The sequence below is a fragment of the Spermophilus citellus genome (genome assembly GCF_964194105.1).
Source record: "Spermophilus citellus genome assembly, chromosome: 10".
In the NCBI taxonomy this organism is placed as follows: domain Eukaryota; kingdom Metazoa; phylum Chordata; class Mammalia; order Rodentia; family Sciuridae; genus Spermophilus; species Spermophilus citellus.
Genome location: NC_138197.1, coordinates 93142042 through 93162778, shown reverse-complemented (window position 1 = coordinate 93162778; position 20737 = coordinate 93142042).

Below are 20737 nucleotides of genomic sequence, written 5' to 3'. Positions count from 1 at the left end.
AAATAAGAAACTTCAGAAGGAGAATCCAAAGGAAAGCAACTGGATTCTGCGAGCTCTGAGACTTAAGAAACCCCAAGTCATCCAAGGTATTCCCTTCCAAGTATCTCTGTTCAAACTAAGAAGAACATCTAACACTGGGAGGGAAGATTCAGTCCTAAATAAATGGATGACTATAAGAAGACTGTTAGAAGGAAGAGAGGAAGGAGTCTGTGCCCTGTGAATCTAAATCTTAAGAATTCAAGACTCATATCCAGGGTAAGAGCCTCCATTGAAGAAGAACGGATGGAAATATGATGGAAGTAAATAGAGACAAATACAGAGAAAAGAGAAGCTCAGAAGGGAGAAATTGCACAAAACGTGAACAAAAGTTTATCAGTTTATAAAAACAATAGAATCAAAAAACACTAGCGTGGAGGAATTAGCAAATACACCCTGGCTCATAATTACCTTCAAAAAACTATGGAAACATTAATCTCACTTAAAATGACTAAATGGTGTGCAAATTCAATAGAAATTAATATTAAACAATAGAAATAACACTATAGGATAATAGATGACATATTTAGAATGCTCATGCAAAGAAAATTAAGCTAGCATTTTACATTCATCAGCCTGGCCAAAGATATATATTAGTACCATACAAAATCTCAAAACAATTTTTTCCTGAAGTTTCCCTTTAGAATTATAGCAGGTGAAAAATTTCTTACAGTTAATGATGAGTTTGTTCATTTATTTTAATAGATATTGGTTTTCTCATGTTGTTCTAATATTTCCATTTTTTGATGCCACTGAAACTTAAAACTAGTTTTTTAAGGCAGAACTATAAAACTAAAGTAAATGGTACATAATTTTCTACCACTTAAAGTTTTAGAGAAAAATATTAAATGTCTTTCTGAAATGTGCAAGAGTAGAAATTTTCTTCAATAATTATTTAAAGCTTTGTGAACTAAATTCCTTCGAAAAATCATTGCTCTGATAGCATGTTATGCTAGAAGATTAATTATTAAAGTGGAAATAGACGAGAGGAAATTAACTTTAGGTTGTGGCAATTACTTAGGTAGAAGACAGTGGTGATTGTATTCCTAGACCCACTTATAGATGTGAAGAAAGATCAAATTTGAACTTATTTTAAATGAATAATTAGCAAGATTCAGCGACATATAGAACATAAAAGAAGAATGTATCTCATACGATTTCAAGTTTTATAAGTGAGAATGTAAAAAAGTCATCTGGAAAACCCTTATTGACAGAACTGGGTTAGCTGGAAAGCAAATGCACTTTGGGGATGATGTAGAAGAGTTAAATTTTGCATATACTGAGTTTGAGGTGACAATCCAGTCTTCAAGAAGCAAAGTCTTTTTATACATGCAAGTTTCAAGTTTTTGGTCAGGACCTCAGACATATAAATGTGAACTTAGAGTAATGCTAGTCTAATGATGAATTTAAGGATTCTGAAAGACTAAATAAAGAAAATTTGATATTTCTAAGATTAAATACCTTTCTATATTTTATAGCCAGTTTTAGATTTTTTTTTAAGGCATGAGGATTTGCTGAAAGATGGGATGATGTTAAAGGCTATAGATACAACATATTTCTGTCTCAGGTTACTAAATGCCTAAGTAAGTCATTCTTAACAAATAAAATTTTCATGAAGGTTGCTGTGGGCATGTCATATAAGGACCCAGCTCTCAATTACATTTTATCTTCTCAGTTTACGATAAAGTTATCATGGAGAAGATTGTAGGAGTGTGTATTCTGGGGAGGAACAAAATGCATTCAAGTGTGCAAAGTAATTTATCTTTGTACGTAGAAACTGAAACAACAGCTATGTTCTTCTGTTGAAGCATCATCTTTATTTTATAAGAAAAAAAAATAAGAAAACAGCCTAAGGCTATGTCAACCCAATGTCAAAACAGATTGATAAATTCAGTATGAAAACAGTAAAGTTGTAAACTTATATTAATTATAGTGAAATTTTAATATATTTCTCTCATTTTTCCAGAGATTTCTAATGAGTCAAAAATACCTAAGTATTATAGTACAAAATTTTATCTTATTAATTTTTATGCACATAGCAAATATTGCATTACAGTACTCAAACATATTGTGGTGGGTGGGTTCCATGCTCAACTTTTTTGATTATTTGAAATATTCAGTCATATTATATGACAGCCTATTTTTTGAATTTGTGAGCAAGTGAGTTTTAGTTATGACAATATCATCACCAGTTGAAATATTTCTATCCTGAAAAATAGTGAGTCATATTACTTGAAAAGTTGACCAGAAAATAAAGAGCAAAATAATACTGAGAAAGAAGGTTGTCCATAAAGTTTTCCAGTCTTGTAAGTCACTATGAGGTCTTAAAAATCTCCCCTCTATGATGAAGTAAAAGAGAATTTTAACAATTATTGATATTTTGAAATAACTATTTGTAAGTGGTAATGTGTCAGATAAAGTTGTGAAAATAAGGAAATGGAATTAATCTATATGTCTTGATATAATATTTAGTCCCCTCATTTCACTTACTACATGACAACATAAATCAAGGTATCACAAAGACATAAAATGGAGGTTGATCTAATAACAGGAAATGTGAGGAATATTAATTAGTAACTTCTTTCCAAACTAAATAGCATAATCTGGATAGATTATCTATGTATTGATTATTCTATCCATTATATATTATGTATTTAATATACCATTTCCCCAAACTTTAAAAAGTTCTGGAAATGTGTGCAAATTGCTTTTCACTTTAAAATTAATTTTTATTAAATGGAATTGTGTTTTAACTTAAAACAAACAACTTCAAAGCTATTTTGACATGTATTGTGCCAAAAGTAAAGCACTGCTATAATATTTCTCTATAATCTCAGTCCCTATGTAGAACATGCTTTACAAAACAACATGTCTGGAATTACAGTTTTCATCAGGTGTACATTGCCTTCAAGGAATTCCTGCCAATGAATTAAGTCTTAGATTTCAAGAGGTTAAGAGTGTGGAGTGGGTAGAGGGTAAAGTGAAGTATTATTTTGATGCAAGTAAGTGGTGGACTGAGGATTAGTTGGGAACTGTGATCTTCTAGGGATAGAAATATTATAGAAATACATTTAGTTTTCTAAATAATTCTCCAGTTGTCTTTTCACTTACTCCAATTGTATTCTTTGTCTCTGACCAGAAGTAAGTGATAAGCATCCGTTTTCCATTTTGGAATAGTCAATCTTAGATGGACCCAGAGACCTACAGTTAATACACAACTAGGTTTCATTAATTGGTGAGATCAAGAGGGAGACAATGTAGAGAATTTGGGATTTTAAGATTCAATTAACTTTATATTATATATCAAAGTATAATGTGAGATCAACAGATTTTTCAATAGAAATAAAAAGTCTGCATTTCAAAATTAAATAAAAATTTAAAACACTGATGTTTTGTAGAAAATACAAGAAAGAAACATAATAAAGGAATAACAAAATTAATTTATGGATCACTGTTATTTTTATACCTGCATTTCAACATCCACCTTTAATCTTAATAGGTTTTTTTTCCACTCCGAGGGAAGCTCTTTTGAGCCAAGAATTTTGATGGCTTTTCACAAAGGGAAAAGCAAATATAACTTAAAAGTCATTTTCATACTTTTGGCCATGATGATATAAATAGGACCAGTCCTACTAAGGTTCACACTTACAATTTTTCTTTCTCTGAAAATGTCTTCATATTGGCTTCATATGGGAAGAATATTTTTACCAAGCATACAATTCTGGTTCCACAGGATATTCTTTTTCCTTTTAGTACTGTAAAAATGTCATGACGGTGTCATGGCAAACAAATATGATATGGAATAATAAAGGAAATTGTCTAGATTATAGAGATTGAACTACAGGAATAGCAAAATACTGGTAATGGTAAATGTGCAGGCAGATATAAAATAGTTTATATTTTCTTCTAAAATATATTCTTTAAAGCAAAATTATAATAATGTGCCATGGGTTTTATAATATATGTAATTGATATATAGAAACAAAAGCAGCAAAATAAAATGAGGATAAGTTGAAACATCTGGTTGCAGTCTTTCTCATCTTTTATGTTTTGACAAAATACAAAATCTAATAGTGAATATAAATGAAAAATTTAGAATCCTAGTTTAAACCATGAAAAAAACACAATAAAATCATAAAAGGGAAAAATGAACTAAAACTAGAAAACAGAAAAAAAATTTAAAGGATAGACCCCAAACAAAACAACATTAATAACTAAAATAAAATCAGTTAAAAGTAAAAATAGGTATCTAAAATGTTTCATATTTTTCTGTAACAAAGATAACTCCTGGTAAATTAACTGTATACAGTCTGAAATACTTATAGAAGAAAAAATATCTTCTAAAAATTTATTCGGAAAACACAGGAGAGAACAATTTTTAATTCCTTTTATGAGGACAATATAACATTGACTCAAACCTGGCCAAGATAATAAAAAAATAAATTATAAACCTACATATCTCATGAATATAAACACAAAAATTTGTAAGAGAATATTAGCATGTGAAATAGAGCAAAATATAAAGTAAATTATGCATCATAAACAGGTTTGTTTTTCCCTGTAGGAATGCAAGATAGTTTAATACTGAAATATCAAACAATATAATTCACCAAAATAAAAGATAAAAGAAATATGTTCATTTTAAAACAAATACAGAACATATCTGATCAAATTCAACACTTATTCATTATACAATTATCAATAAGGAAATATATAAATGTACTTCTTGTGATAAACATCATTTATGAAAAATCCACAATTTAAATTGTATTTGTTAGTAAAATGTCAAATGTTTTCCCCTAAACTTGCAATAAAGTGTGGATGGTTTTCTCTTCCACATTATACTGGATGATGTAGCCTGTGTATTGAGACAAGAAACAAATGAAAAAACACAGAAACTAGAAAAAGAGTAGTGAAATTCTCCCCATTTTCACATAGACATGATTGTTTCTGTGAAAAGTCCTACAAAACCTATTAAAACCATGATTAAAATTTATGGTTAAGTCAGTATGGCTGAGTAATAGAAGATGATAAGAAAAAGGATCTATTTTATTTCTACAGAATAGCATCAAACAATAAGAAAAATATATATATAAAGACCATTTAAAAATAACAGCAAAATTAAAAAAATATATATAGGAGGAAACATAGCAAACAGATTGCAATTCCCATATTTTGAAAAAGCAATAAAACTGTTGAGAACAAGGAATGAAGACTAACTAAATAGAGTGTTCTACATGCCTAGGGCCGCAATGATTTGATATTGTGAAGATGCAAATTCTCTATAAATCAATGTATACATGATGTGCTATTTTTTTCACAAAAATATAACCCACATAAAATTGAATATAGATCTGAAAGCATAGAATTCTGTTGTTATATCCACAGAGTTGTTAGGATATACACAACATACTTCAAAAAAATTTTTTTCCTGTGTGCTGAGAGAACTTCATTTTTTATGTTTCATCATAGGTTAAAGGTGACCAACTCTGAGGAAAACACTTAGCTTCTTTCTGTTCTCTGTAAGTTTTATAGTTCTAGCTGTTACATTTAGGTCTACATTTTGGGTTGATTTTGATAGGCGTGAAGTAGGAGCCTAACTTCACTCTTTTTTGCCAGGCTCTTCAGTTGTTCTAGCACCATTGTTTGAAAAGGCTATTATCTCCCCCACTGAGGGGTCCAGATATTCATGTCAAAATTCAATAGGCCATAAATGTATGGGTTGATGTGTGGACTCTAAATATAAGAAAGGATTTAAAATAACAGTTCAACTCAACTATTCATAGTTTTCTATAATATGAAGGGGAAAAAAAAAAACTGTCCACCAGCATAGAAATAGAAAAAAAGTCATGGGCTCTTTGAGGAGGAGTCTTGAAGAAGATCAAAACAACACAAGAAACATAAACAAGGAAAACAAAATAATATAAAGTTAATAGGTACAGCAAATATTAACATAGTCCACTTCTAGCCAGATTAATATAAATGCCTATGCTAAAGATCTATCTCGGCTCCTGTTAGTGTATACTTGTCAGTCTTTCAAACAAAAAAATCACAAGGTAAGCTAAATATAAGGGGGGAAATTCCATCAATCAGAAGTGACAAAGCAGTCATCAGGATCAGAAACAAGAAATTAATTTAAAATAACTACAACAATGTCTATAGTCTTAATAAAATAAGGAAACAACAAATGAGAAATTAAGAAGGATCAAAATAAAGTACCAGAAGTTAAAAAAAAATGTCAAAGCAAAATAGATGATGCTTATGATGTGCTTTTGTAAACATGGCAGAGAAAAGGATCAGTAACCTGAGTTAATGGAAACTACTCGAACTTAAGTGTAAAGAAAAAACAGAATTCAAATCAAAACCAAAATAGAACAAGGAACTTTGGGTCAGTTTTAAACTGCCGAACATGTGTTTGGATTATCAGAAAGGGAAAAGAGAAGAAGCTTTTTAGTTTGAATCCATCCCATTTATTGATTCTTTGATTTTATTTCTTGTGCTTTAGGAGTCTTGTTAAGAAAGTCAGATCCTAGGCTGACACTGGGAATATTTGAGCCTACTTTTTCTTCTATTAGGCACAGGGTCTCTGTTCAGTGCCTAAGTCTTTGATTTACTTTGAGTTGAGTTTCAAGCAGGGTGAAAGATAGGGGTTTATTTTCATTTTGTTACATGTGGCTTTCCAATTTTCCCAGCACCATTTGTTGAATATGCTATCTTTTCTCCAGTGAATATTTTTGGTGCCTTTGTTTAGTAGTATGAGATAATTCTATTTATGTGGGTTAGTCTCTGTGTCTTGTATTCTGTACATTGATCTATGTGCCTGTTTTGGTGTGAATACCATGCTTTTTTTGTTCCTGTGGCTCTGTAGTATAGTTTAAGATCTGATATTATGATGCCTCCTGCTTCACTCTTCTTGCTAAGGATTGCTTTGGCTATTCTGGGTCCCTTGTTTTTCCAAATGGATTTCATGATTGCTTTTTCTAGTTCTATAAAGAATGTCATTGGGATTTTAATAGGAATTGCATTGAATCTGTATGACACTTTTGGTAGTATGGTCATTTTGACAATATTAATTCTGCCTATTCAGGAGCATGGGAGTTCCCTCCCTCTTCTAAGGTCTTCTTCAATCTTTACCACCTGCACTTCTTCGGGTAGAGCATTAGTTTCCAGGATGTATAAAGAACTCAAAAAACTTAACATCAAAAACCAAATAGCCCGATCAATAAGTGAGCTAAAGAAATGAACAGATACTTCACAGAAAAGAAATACAGTTGATCAAAATATATATAAAAAATGTTCAACATCTTTAGCAATTAGAGAAATGTAAATTAAAACTACTCTAAGATTTTATTTCACCCCAATCAGAATGGCAATTATTAAGAATACAGTCAGGGCTAGGGTTGTGACTCAGTGGTAGATTGTTTGCCTAGCACATGTGAGGCACTAGTTCGATACTCAGCACCATATAATAAATAAAATAAAGTTATAAGAAAAAACTTATTTTTTAAAAAAGAATATAGGCAATGATAAATTTTCATAAAGATGTTCAGAAAAAGGTACACTCGTACATTGCTGATGGGAATGCAAATTGGTATTTGCCAGTAAATGAATGGAGTTAGAGAATATCATGCTAAGAGAAATAAGCCAAACTCCTAAAACCAAAGGCTGAATATTTTCTCTGACATGCAGATGGTGATTCACAATGGGTGGTGAGGGAGGCTAGGGAAGAATACTGCTACTTTAGATTAGGCGAAGGGGACTGAAGAGAGGGGAGGGTGTATGGGGATAGGAAGGATAGTAGAATGAATCAGACATTACTACCCTATGTACATATATAACTATATGATCAGTAGGATTCTACATCATATACAACCAGAGGAATGAGAAATGACACTCCATCTATGTATGATGTATCCAAGTGCATTCTACTGTCAAGTATAATTAATTAGAACAAATAAAAAAGAAAGGGAAAAGAGAAAAAAGTAAAAAGAACATTTGAAACAATAATGGCCAAGAACTTTCCAAAATTAATGATGTTATATACCACAGATGCAAGAGGCTCAGAGAGCAGCAGGCAGAATAAAAACCCCCAACCCCCCCAAAAAAATTCATGGCATTCATATTCAAATTGAAATAAACTAAAGCCAAAGAAAGAAAAAATCTTAAATGAAGCCTGAGGTGGGAGGAAACTTGTATACAATGTAACAAATAAAAATTATACATGATTTGTCAGAACCGGGTAAGCCAAAAGATAGTGGAGTAAAATATTGAAAGTGGGAAAATTTTTTCTAGAGTTAAATCAAATAGGGAAAAATATGAACAACTGGAGGTGGAAAAAGAGTATATGGTAGTTCCTTATAATTTTAATCTTTTGAAGCTTAAAATTATGTTAGAGTTTAAAACTAAGTCAAAATAATGTTATCCCAAATCTTTCCAGTTTATACCCTATTAAGATTAGATAAAAAGGAATGTAGAAATCTATTTTTGAGGGGATTTCCCAGCAGTGAGGAATTTGTTCAAGTTAAATAACAGTCACTGGGGAAGGCCTTGCTGAGGTGAGAAACACCTTGGCTAAATCAAAAGATTGAGAAGAAGTGTTCATTAAGGAGTTTCTTTATAATTGGGCTAATCTTTTTTTCTTTTCTTTTTTTGACTCCAATAGTCTTGATGTTATATACACAGGAACAACCTAGGGTAAAATTAGAAGAAGTTATCCATTTAAATTCAGATAATTTTATTCTGTCCAAGGGAGAGAGAGAAGAAAAATGTAGTGTTATTAAAGGAGATGGTAAGTTTCCTTGACTACTAGGTCAATAAGCATAACAAAAATATTATTAAAGAATGAATCTTCATATTTGAAGAAACAATGTTCATATGTTTGCATTGATTTACCTATTTCTTATGTACATAATAACTCTATCACTCCTAACTTTAAAGTAAAATATGAAAATTCAATACATTTATTTTACTACATTTACTTTAGATAACTGTTATTGTACATGACCAAAATCAAAGTAATAAGCATGCAAAAATAAGTTAAAAACAATGAATATTTAAAAAAATTTTATAGGAAAAACTTCTGTAAGTGACAATTCCTACTTTCCACTCATTTTGTAAGTGGTTATATAATCACAAAACCTGTTGGCGTGAGCCAAAGAACAGTTTATTCATCCAATGTAAATTATTTCCATGCTTCTACCTCTACCATTTCTATTAGAGATAATTGGTGTAATTCATGTATTACTGGGAATCCTATGAGCCTACAAAACACATTGCAATTATCACTTCAATTTTCAAGAAAAAAGTTTCAACAAATCTAACAGCCTGCCATAATTCTGTATTTGATTCCAACTGTAGGTTGATTTTCTTTATCATAATCTCAAAAGAGGAAACACAATTAAAAATGTGATTAGCTCATTTATTGCTGGAATTTTTCTGATTAAAGTTTTATATTGTCAGTAAGTATATTATGAGTATTAAAGACATCAAAATCAGATCACACATCAAGAGTCTCCCTATGAAGAAACCCAGCCTGCTGTTTATAATGTGGCAGTAACTTATGTTATAAATATGCCTATAATTTTACTATTTCTAGAAGACTGCAAACTTTACTAGAAAATTGTCCAGTTTCTATTCTCTTTTCTGTTTCTAGCATTTAGTTCAGTATCTGGTACAGTATACCTTCTGGACAAAATAACAGAAGAAAAGAAAAGAAGGACAGAGTGAAGTTGGTTGAATTGAAGAGTACATCTTCTGAGGACATAATGACTACTTTGGTTTGTGATTTATATTTTGGATGCAAATAGCATATATATTCCTACGAACACTTGGTAAATAGAATCCTACCTGTCAAACTCTGATCTTGTATTGATGGTGTAGGCTTTTCTAATGAATATAATTCAGATTATTTTCTTTGATTTTATGTAGATTGAAAATGATAGGCCTAGTTATAGGGTTTTGTTTGTTTTTTATTTTGTTTTAGCATTTATTCTGCATGGTGTTCTCTGAGTTTCCTGGATCTATGACTTGGCACATTAAGTTAATTTGAGGAAAATTACTAGTTATTCTTCCCCTTTGGATGTATCCATTGTGCATGTTAAAATTTATCTGTCTTCCACAGTTCTTGAATGTTCTGTACAAAGCTTTTTAGTCTTTTTTTCTGTATTCTGTTTGTGGAGTTTCTATTGACATACTCTCAAGATCAGGTACTCTCTCCTCAGCTAGATGCAATCTATTAATGACTCATGGAAGACATTCTTTATTTCTGTTATAGTGTTTTCAATCTCTAGCATTTCTTTTGGATTCTTTCTTGGAATTTCTACCTCTCTGCTTCATTTGCCCACTATTTTTGCCTGTGGTCTGTTCTATCAATTAAAACTCAGAGCATACCATATAGTTTACAAATAAACATGAGGTATTCCCCAGAAACTCATGTGTGACAAAACACAAGAATTTCCAGAGCCGAGATGGTTAGATTATGAGAGGTTTAACCTAATCATGGGCTAATCCACTCATATGGATTAACTGGGTGGTAATTGTAGGAAGATAAAAATATAGCTGGAGAAAGTAGGACACCGAGGGTATATTTTGTCCTGGGTGAGTGGAACACTCTCTCTGCTTCCTGATTGCCCCTTCCAGAGCTGCTTTCCTATAGCACACTCTTCTGCCATGATGTTCTGCCTCAACTCTGACCTGAAACTATGAAGCTGTCCCACCATAGACTGAATCTCTGAAACAAAATAACCTGTTTCTCCTTTATGTTCTTGTCAGATTTTCTTTGTTACAGAAATGAAAAGTCTAACTAAAACAGAACAGAAAACTTGGCTATTAGCTTGGCATGGTGGTTTATGCTTGTAGTCCTAGCTACTTGGGAAGTTGAGGCAGGTGGATGACAAGTTTGAGGCCAGCCTAGACAAGATAGTGAGCCTTATCACAAAATACAGTAAAAAGGGATTGGGCCTGTAATCCCAGTGGCTCAGGAGGCTGAGGCAGGAAGATTGCGAGTTCAAAGCCAGCCTCAGCAAAAAGTGAAGCATTAAGCAACTCAGTGAGATCCTGTCTCTAAATAAAATACAAAATAGGGCTCAGTGGTTGAGTGCCCCTTAGTGAAATCCTCAGTATCCCCCACCCCACCCCACCCCCCCAAAAAAACAGGGATTGGAATATAGTTCAGTGGTAGAGTACCCTGGGTACAATTAACAATACAAACAATAAACAAGCAAACAAGCAAACCTAGTTATGATAATTTCAACATCCCTGTCATAGATGAACCTGTTCCAGTATTTGCACCATTTTTTTAAACCATGGTTTTCTTTTACATATATCTTGTAACATTTTTTTTTTCTTAATAGGTAGGCATGATATAATCAGTAAAAGAACTGGAGCAGATAGGCCTTAAATAACATGGTATTGCTGAGAGGTGAAGGTCAGTGTTCTAACATTGTATTGTTAATTCTGTCTTTGGAACTTAGTGTCTGAACTATGAACATCAAACGTATCAGTTGCTGGGACAGTTGAGCCACAGGAGTCTAAATATTTCCCACCCCCAGGTCATTAAGATCAATAAACAAACAAACAAACCAAAACAAAACACTAGACTAGTCCATGGTATAATAGTTTAAACATTAAGAAAATAGAATGCGCTAACATATTTCACAATGGTTCCTTTTGCCCTCTCCTGCAGGAATTGTGAAAGGAGTTTGCTCTTTATTTACTCTGAAATTCTAATTGAGCTCCTGGAATAAAATTCACAAAAGTATGGGTGCCCTTCTATGATTGAGGTCCCCTTGAGTGTTAACTTTTAAATTTGTTCACACAGAGCCTCCAGCAATTCTCAGTTATAATTTAGATTTTTCTGCATTGGCACTGAATCCCAGGGAGAGTTTTACTCATGGGTTTCTATACCAATAAGTAATGGTACTCTGTATTTGCCTTTCTATTCTTTCCGTCTGGGGGAAAGCTGTTTGCCCAATAACCTCACTTCTGTCTCGTGTCCAACAGGTGTTGATCTTTCAGTTTGCTCAACGTTTTGTTAGGATAAAGTGGGGCCTGAAAGCTCCTTGCATACCAGGTTGGAAAGCAGTAGTTCTAAAAGATTCATTTTAAATGTGTACTAGAATTGTTGTTTTATTCTTTCTTTCTTTCTTTCTTTCTTTAACTCCAAATACATATTATGTGTTGTACCAGTTTTTATTTGGTATAATGAAAGAAGTTAAAAAAAAATGCATGTAGCTCTTAACTAATGTACATGGTCACTATTCTCTATATTGATATTTATTACTAATAAATGATTATTTTCAATAGATATGTCTCAAAATGGGATTATATTAGTTAATTTAAAATATTGTATGAATTTTAAGCAGGCATGAATGGTTTACATGACAGTTATAAATAAAAAACTTCAAGTTCATTGCATAGATGTAATGTATTAATTAATGGTATAACTGAGTTACGTTTCCTAAAGTACATTTTAATCCATGTATACTTCAAGCTAAAGTTGTAGGCACTGGTAGGAAATACAAGCAAACCCAAATCTCTATTTTTATCAAACAATATGGTATCTAATCTGTTACACTCTTTTTAACCACAACATAACATCTGAGTCCCATGTAAGTCATAATGTAAGTGATAGTTTGAGGTATGAAAGCAAAGCTAGCAAGCATTTTTCCTTCACAATTTCATGGATTTCTAGAGAATTTGTCTTACCATAGATTTTACAACATCAGGGTACAATATTTTTGGGGAATGTAGATTTCTTTGAAAATCAAAGAAAACTAAACCTTTTGCTTTGTGTTTTAATAAGTTTATGTTATTTAATATAGATAATTTCTATTCAAGTCCCCATACCTCTTTTTCTACATATATGACATATACTCAATTATAATTTATTTTACACTGTAAATCATGATTCAAAATCTAAAGTCATATAATTAAGAAACCTCTTTCACTTTTTCAAAACACAGATTCTTTTTACAGTCCCAATCCACAACCAGAGCATCCTTCACTTGTCATTTTATACCTATTAGAGAGTTTCAGCAGGGGTTCATATAACTTTCTGTTTAATAAATTCCCCTCTAAATACATGTACATTTTCAGTAATAAAAAATGAGAAACTTGAGTTTCTCATCTCTGCAACTTGCCATATTGTTTATTTTTTGCTCTTTCATAATGAAGTGGTCATCTTAGACCCTAATGCATTTTTCTCTTTGAAGATAAACTGTCTCTTTTATAAATTATTCTTTTAGTAGGATAAATGTATAGATCCTTAATTATTTCTGTTTCTCAGTCTTTGATCATAACCTATGAAAGAAGAAAAACAGTATTTGAAAGTGATGCTACATTGCAAGTGAATTTTTTAAAGTAGACTATTCTCCTTTTAGAACACATTTCTCTTTTTCCCTGCGCTAGATCACTTAGCAATGCTTGGCTGATTTCTTTTATCACTATGGGTTCCATTCTTTTCTTTAATTTTTGTTTGTGATAGATTAGATTGGAGCGATGGAAAATGCCAGCCTCAGGAATGGCTACATATCTCAAAGAGTCAAAAGCGTTATGAAAAATTTAAATGACACAAAGATGAGATGGCGGAAAAAAAAACAGATTAGAAAATCAAAACATTGGTTTTTAGGCGTAGAAGTTATTAACTCTTAGTATTACTAATAGTACCTGATATTAAAATGGAAAGAAAAGCACATTTGCAAAGTAGCGTGGAAGCTGTAATGTTTATATTAATTTTACCATGCAACTAAATGTATTTTTCCCTGTTCTATTTTTTTAGGTCTCATGTTCAAAAGACTCAAGATTAGTTTTGGAGCTCATCTCTTTTTTAGGTTATAAGGAATAGGTACCTACAGTGAACTAGATGACATATAGTAAAATAATATGCACTCAAGATATTTTTCTAAATTTATAATTTTATTTTAGTGGTACTTGTCTCATTTTAATAAATGACAAATGAATTTAACATGCTATCATTACTTAGGTAATATTTATTTCCAATTAAAAACATTCATCCTTTAATCCTTCCAATTCCACAGCACATGGCAATCTATTGAAAGTTTCAGTTAAATGTAGCTGATACAGATTTAAACAGATTCAACACTATCCACAAGGAGCATAGTTTGCACAAAGGTTACTTGTTTCATGATTGAAACATAAGGGCTATGAGTTAACAATTCTCCACTCCTTATCTCTGAAGACTGTTCTAGTTTTTAAAGCATGAATTGTAAAGAAAGATTTCTGGTATGATAATTTGTATTTTTCAAAGACGTGTGTCACATTAAATATTCAGGTTTTTTCAAATGATTTTATTATTCTTTTAAGAAAATTTTATTAACTGTCTGATGTATGCAAAATGTACTTTAGATATGGAGAATAGCAAAGGAAAAAATTATCCATATCCTCAAGGAAGTAAGAGACTGATAGTAAAGAATGCATAATCAGAGTGTTACTGCATAAATGCTGAAAGGCTATAAAAGTACAATGGAGGGGTAAAGAATGTGACCAAGTTGACTTCCATGTTGTTGGGTTGAACTAAAAACAACAGAGATCTTTACAGAGCCTGCTGTACAGCACGATATCATGAAATATAATTTTTTTTTTAGTTTGGGACACTATACTTATTTTAAGGGCTAAATTATTTAAGGAAACCTTTTTCTTATGTCTTTTTATTTGATTTCATATGTTATGCTCCCAATGCCTTTAGGGATATGCAAATTATGATAGCAATTGCATAAGACATGAAAATAGTATATACAAAGCTTCCCCTGTCCTCCTTTTCCCACAAGAAACTGTTGTGTATGTGACATGCAAATATTTGGAATACCAGGTATCAATAAAAAATACTTTAAAAGGGAAAAACTGATACTTCCCAGTAGGCTACAGTCACTTCCATCCATATATTTTCTAGCTAACATCTGTGTGTAAAACTGATAAGTTATACTTCCTTTATCTATTCACTGATACAGAAAGTTCAATGTGAACATGATAAAATTTGTTTACTTCAAATGCATAGTCATCTTTTGCTTCTTGTATAACAGGGGAGGGGAGGCATACTCACCAACGATGTTTGGTTAATAAGTTAACACACAACTGAACATTTTAAAGGTAGATTCTCATCATGCATGCCATTTTATATTTTACCAAAGTTAATTGAATTTCAGAAATCGCCTATCTTTTATACGGATTAGATTATAAATTTTATGCTCAATTTTGCTGAATAATATTAGTTTGTGGATTAATTTTCTATTAACTAATTGAAGCAATAGAGATATTTTGGATAACATCTTTACTTCCTTGATTACATATATTTTTATAAGTATTTCACATATTAAAATCATGATTTTTCTATTCATAAGAGCATAACAAATAAAAAAATTATTGTCACTGTTATGTAAGGCATTACTGTATCTGGCTTTTTCAAACTAAGTGAATAAAGGCTAATATGGAAACTTATTTTTTGAAGATTAATTATTGTCTTCTCTGATATATGTTCCTAAACAAAAATGAAAATATTTTCCATAAGAATGTTTATTTAATTAGTTATAGCTATCTGTTGTGGTTGTCCGCTTTATGTTGCTATAACAGAATACCACATGCTGGTTAGTGTGTTATGAACAGAAATTTATTTTGCTCACAGTTCTGGAGTTTGGGTAGTCCAAGAGCATGGCACTGGCCACATGCTGCATCATCTCATGGTGGAAGATAGAAAGGTAGTAGGGTGAAGCAAGAGAGTAAGAGAGTCTTAACTTTTATAACATCTCACTCTCCCAATAACTAAATCACTTGTGATAATATCATGGATCCTTTCATGAGCATTCAGTGAAATGACTCTGTAACATGTGAATATTTAGAATGACAGCAATAAAAAATCTCTTACAATAGGAAAACATTATTATTTAATTAGTTACATCTGGCTTTCTTGTTCACTTATACAGACCATGTAGTATGCACACAACAACATTCATTTTATCAAATATGTACACTTTCTTTGGTTGTGCATATAAAGGGTGGGGTGGCACATTTATGATCTTGGCTATCATGATCTAATTACCACTTATCAAGCCCATTTCCCAACACTATTTCACTAGGAATTTCATTTTCAACAATGAATTTCTGAGCCACAGCACCTATATTTTGGGCCTTAGGAAGATGGAGAACAATGTTAACATGATTCTGAGGCACAGTTAGAAATTGGGTTTGAAATAAGGGCAGGGAGTGATCACTATAACTAAGAAAAAGTGCCACTGATTCAAGAAAGGGAAGAGGTACTTATTAGGTCATATATTTGCCATCACTGTGCTGAACTGATGGTACACAACTTTAATTTTCTAACAGGTAAGATAATCTCAGGGGAAAGGTAGCAGAATACAACAGTTACTAATAGGGCATTATGTAAAATTGTGGATGTGTAACCGACGTGATTCTGCAATCTGCATTTGGGGTAAAAATTGGGAGTTCATAACCCACTTCAATCTAATGTATGAAATATGATATGTCAAGAGCTTTGTAATGTTGTGAACAACCAATAAAAAAAAAGATAAAGGTCAGTAGAAATTACAAAGGCATACAAATTCTTGGTTAAGTTGTACTGACAGTACAGAAAGAAATGTCTTTCTGCTCTTCAGATAATAGCTAAAAATTGTCAGATAATTATTCTTTATCCATATAATTTCTTACATATTTTCTCACATTAAAAATATGTTATTGGTACTGATTTCTTAAAATTTAAAATAAAAGTGCTTTTGAATTCTATCTTTATGATTCTGTTGCTTCCTTTCTCACTTATCAAAGTCAAGATACTAGTAACACTTAAATTTTACTGTTCCCAAAAATCTCCTAGAGAGATGCCTGACTCCTGTTCCTCACCTATAATTACCACTTGGAATCACAGAAATGCAGACTAGGAATCTGCTCTGTATTAAGTTTCATAGGGAAATCTTGCTTGAATTACTGAGAGACCACATTGGGCTTTTTACTAAGATTACCCCATTTTGTGCTTTTAGTTGAAAACCAGTCATTTAGAAGTCTCATGAGTCACTCAAAGGGAAAAAAAAAAAGATCTTCAGTGTGAATCATCTTGTGCATTAATTTAAAGATTTTAAATTTAAATCTTTGTCCTCTCTTATTGTGATCTCAGTAGGCTACAGTCACTTCCATCCATCTATTTTCTAGCTAACATCTGTGTGTAAAACTTCTTCCCACACTAGCAACCTGTATGCCAGGCAGTCACAGACAACCAAGTTTGGAATGCTATTCTTATATAATCGCTGCCTGTGGAAGATGGCACTGCTGTGCATGATGCTAGTTCATTAGTTATGAGCAACAATGGAGTTTGAGGATTAAAACAAGAAACTCTTCATTTGCTTCAGTTCAGTCAGACCCTCCATGGCTCTCCTTATGTGGGAGGTTGATTTGAATCCCAAAATCAGGTGAGCACACCATCCAAGCACATTCATTCAAGAGCAGCAGGTTGTCTCCTCTCCTCCTTGTACCTTAGCTCCCTGCCACTGCCAGATGCAGAGCAAACACATTTCAGCCCATTACTTACAAGAGCTGATTTCCACCAAGTGGAAATTGATTAAGACTGTGTGATTCCAGTCAATTTCACTCACAATGGGTAAGAAGTGCCTATGTACAAGCTGGTGTGTCAGTTCCAGAGCAGCTGCGCCCCTTGACCTGAGCCTAGACAAGATGCAGAGAGGAAATGGAGCAAACAAAAAAACAGGAAGATAAATGGGCAAAACTATCTTATCTTCTATATTTTCATACCAAGAACTGACTGATTTTTGCTCATGAAATTGTATGGGAAAACTCACATGTGGCCTTAGTTTTATTTAAGGTAGTGCAATTCCTAAGTGGTTCATACAGTTCCAAAAAATCCAGAATTTATTTCCAATAGACTACACAAGAAGGTATAAGTTCACCTGTTTTGATTTTTTGTTTGTTAGATTTTAAGTTTGTTTTCAGAATGGGAGACCACTAACAAAAACAAAAAACAAAAAACCTGTGTAAACAATATAGATCAACATTTTCTTAAATGCAAACACTTTTAGATATTTGTGGAAGTAAATGTCTAGCTTGGAAATCTTACATCAAATTCAGAAAAAGAAAGATATGAAAATTATGAAGTATCATCTGTGTGATTCTGTTTGCCTTCCACACAATCCAGGTCTACACATTTACCTGCACACAGAGATAACCAGTTATCCACAGTTCTTGGTTGGAAAGTGTCCCTATATCCTTCCTCCTTCTTTTTTTTATCTCTTCTCCATTTGTGTAATTAGATTTTATACCTTTATTATAAATATGTTAAAGTGTTTCTTGTGATAATGTATACATCTCTTAACCTAAATTACTCTTCAGTTGTAGACGTGTGTGTCTCTTAATTTTGTAACTATCTTCAGAATCTATTGCAATAATGCCTCCTTCATTGTTGCCTACTCGTCCCCTAACCCACAAACCTCTGTATATCCAACCCCCACTAACTCCACTAAATTACTCTGAAAAAGGTCACCAATACATTCCATATTTCCAGTAGTAATTGGCATTTGTATTTCATCTCCAATTCACTCTATTCAATATTGTTGATCATGCATTTGTTCTTTACAATAATTTGCTCTTTTGGATTCTGCAATACAATCTACACCTTGCTTCCCCATTGATTTAGACTGTCCTTTTCTCTCTTTTCCTTAGGCTCTTCTCTTTCTGTTACTTGAGTCTTTAGTTTACCTCTTTCCTATCAATAATCTCACAATTTTCAATGTAAGTACTATGCAGTTGACTCTAAATATACTACAGGCAAAACTCTCCACTCATAAATTACTAAACTGGGCCTGTACCTTCTTTCCCATTTTTACCCCATTTCAATTATGTTCCTCCTTAGTCCATTCAAATACTATAATAAAATGGATAAACTTCATGAATTACAAAAGACACATTTATTTCTCACAGTTCTGTAGCCTGGGATGTCCTTGATCAAGGTAATAGTAGATTCAATGCCTGGCAAAGGACTGCTTCCTCATAGATATAATCTACTTGTTTTTTCTACCACATGATGAAAAAGGCTCGTGAGCTCTGCAATGCCTCTAGTATTAAGGCATTAATCCCATTATAGGAGCTTTACTCTAAGGAACTTATCACCTCTCCTCCTAGTTAGTATTTCAACATATGAATTTGGATGGGCATAAACATTCAGTTCATTGTACCCCCACAGTTTTCTTTATCTCTTTCTGGAAATTATCAACACCATCTACTTAACCCCTAACACTAAAATTCTTAAAAGTAACTTTGATTTCTGTCTTTCTGTTAATCTGTACATTTAAAAATGAAATCATTTCAAAATAGTTTAAATATTTCCTTGACATGCTTACTTTCTTTCATTTCCTATTTCTACTATGGTCCTTTAACTCCTCATTATCTGTATATCAACTTTGGAAAAACTCCATTTTACCTACAAAACCAAATCCAAGTTCCTTAATATTTCCTCTAAAGCTTTCAGGATAGCTCCCTAACTGTACTTATTTCTGTCTGCCCTTGTATGCTTTAATAAGGAGATACTTCTTTTTGTTCTTGTGTTGTCTCTTGCTTCATTGATATATTCCTTTTTTTTCCTCCTTTGAAGGTAAACTATTATTTCTAAAACAAAGGCTTTTATTCGTTTTTCTTAGTAACTTTTCTTCCCAAGTTTGCTCAACTACTGACCTCCAGAATACATCTTGAATCCTAATGTACACTGATTTTTGCTTCATGAATAAACTAAAATAACAGATAACATGAATATTTTTCCACAAGGAACTCAAAGTGCTTTATAAAAATAATCATATTTATCACCAAATATGCCTGTAGGAGAGAAGCAAATGTCATCATTAGCATTTGAAAAAAAAATGCAGCTATAAAATCTGCCTTCCTTTTTCTCGCCCCTAAGTAGAATGAGATAAATCTAGGATTTTGTAAGAAACGGGCATTTCTCCTTCTCAGGAAAATACCAGAATACATTTAAGGATATACATATCATGAAACACTCAGTTTCATTTGAATTTTGTGCCCTGGAATAAGATCTGAAGGAAAAATGTGAATTGCATGAGTCTATATACCTTCCGACAGCTTCAATGCAGTAGAATATGCATGGCCATTTCACTTAGGTCAGCCAAAAGCCATAATCAGAATTCAGAATCAAGAGACAACTGTTACATTAAGAAAATAATTTTATCAAATCATTTCAAAAGAATTTTGAAATCTTTGTACATCAAAATACTTTATTGAAGTATATTTGATAACTCCTAAAATGAGTTTTTCCCCCTAACATCAACAAACACATTCTGTCCTAGTTAAGAGAAAAGATAATATCTATAAAGGGAATTTTCAGTTTCTGATCTGACATGTAATGAGGGTGGCAGTCATGACGTCTGTCCTTACAAGAAAAGATGGAAAATATTAAAATCAATGATACTCTACATGTACCTATCAGAGAACAAACCATTAACACCAAAATCTATACAGATACCTTCAACCAGAGACACCATGGAAATTTGCTTACCTGGAACAGAAAATATTGGAGCAATAAACTGGTGGAAAATCATAGATGATAATTTTAACAAATTGCTTCAGGTTGTATGTAAATTTGAGCCTGTGAGAAAAGACCAGGAAAACAAGTCAAAGTCAAGTTTTTTGAGCTTAAACTCCAGAGATCCCACCATAATTT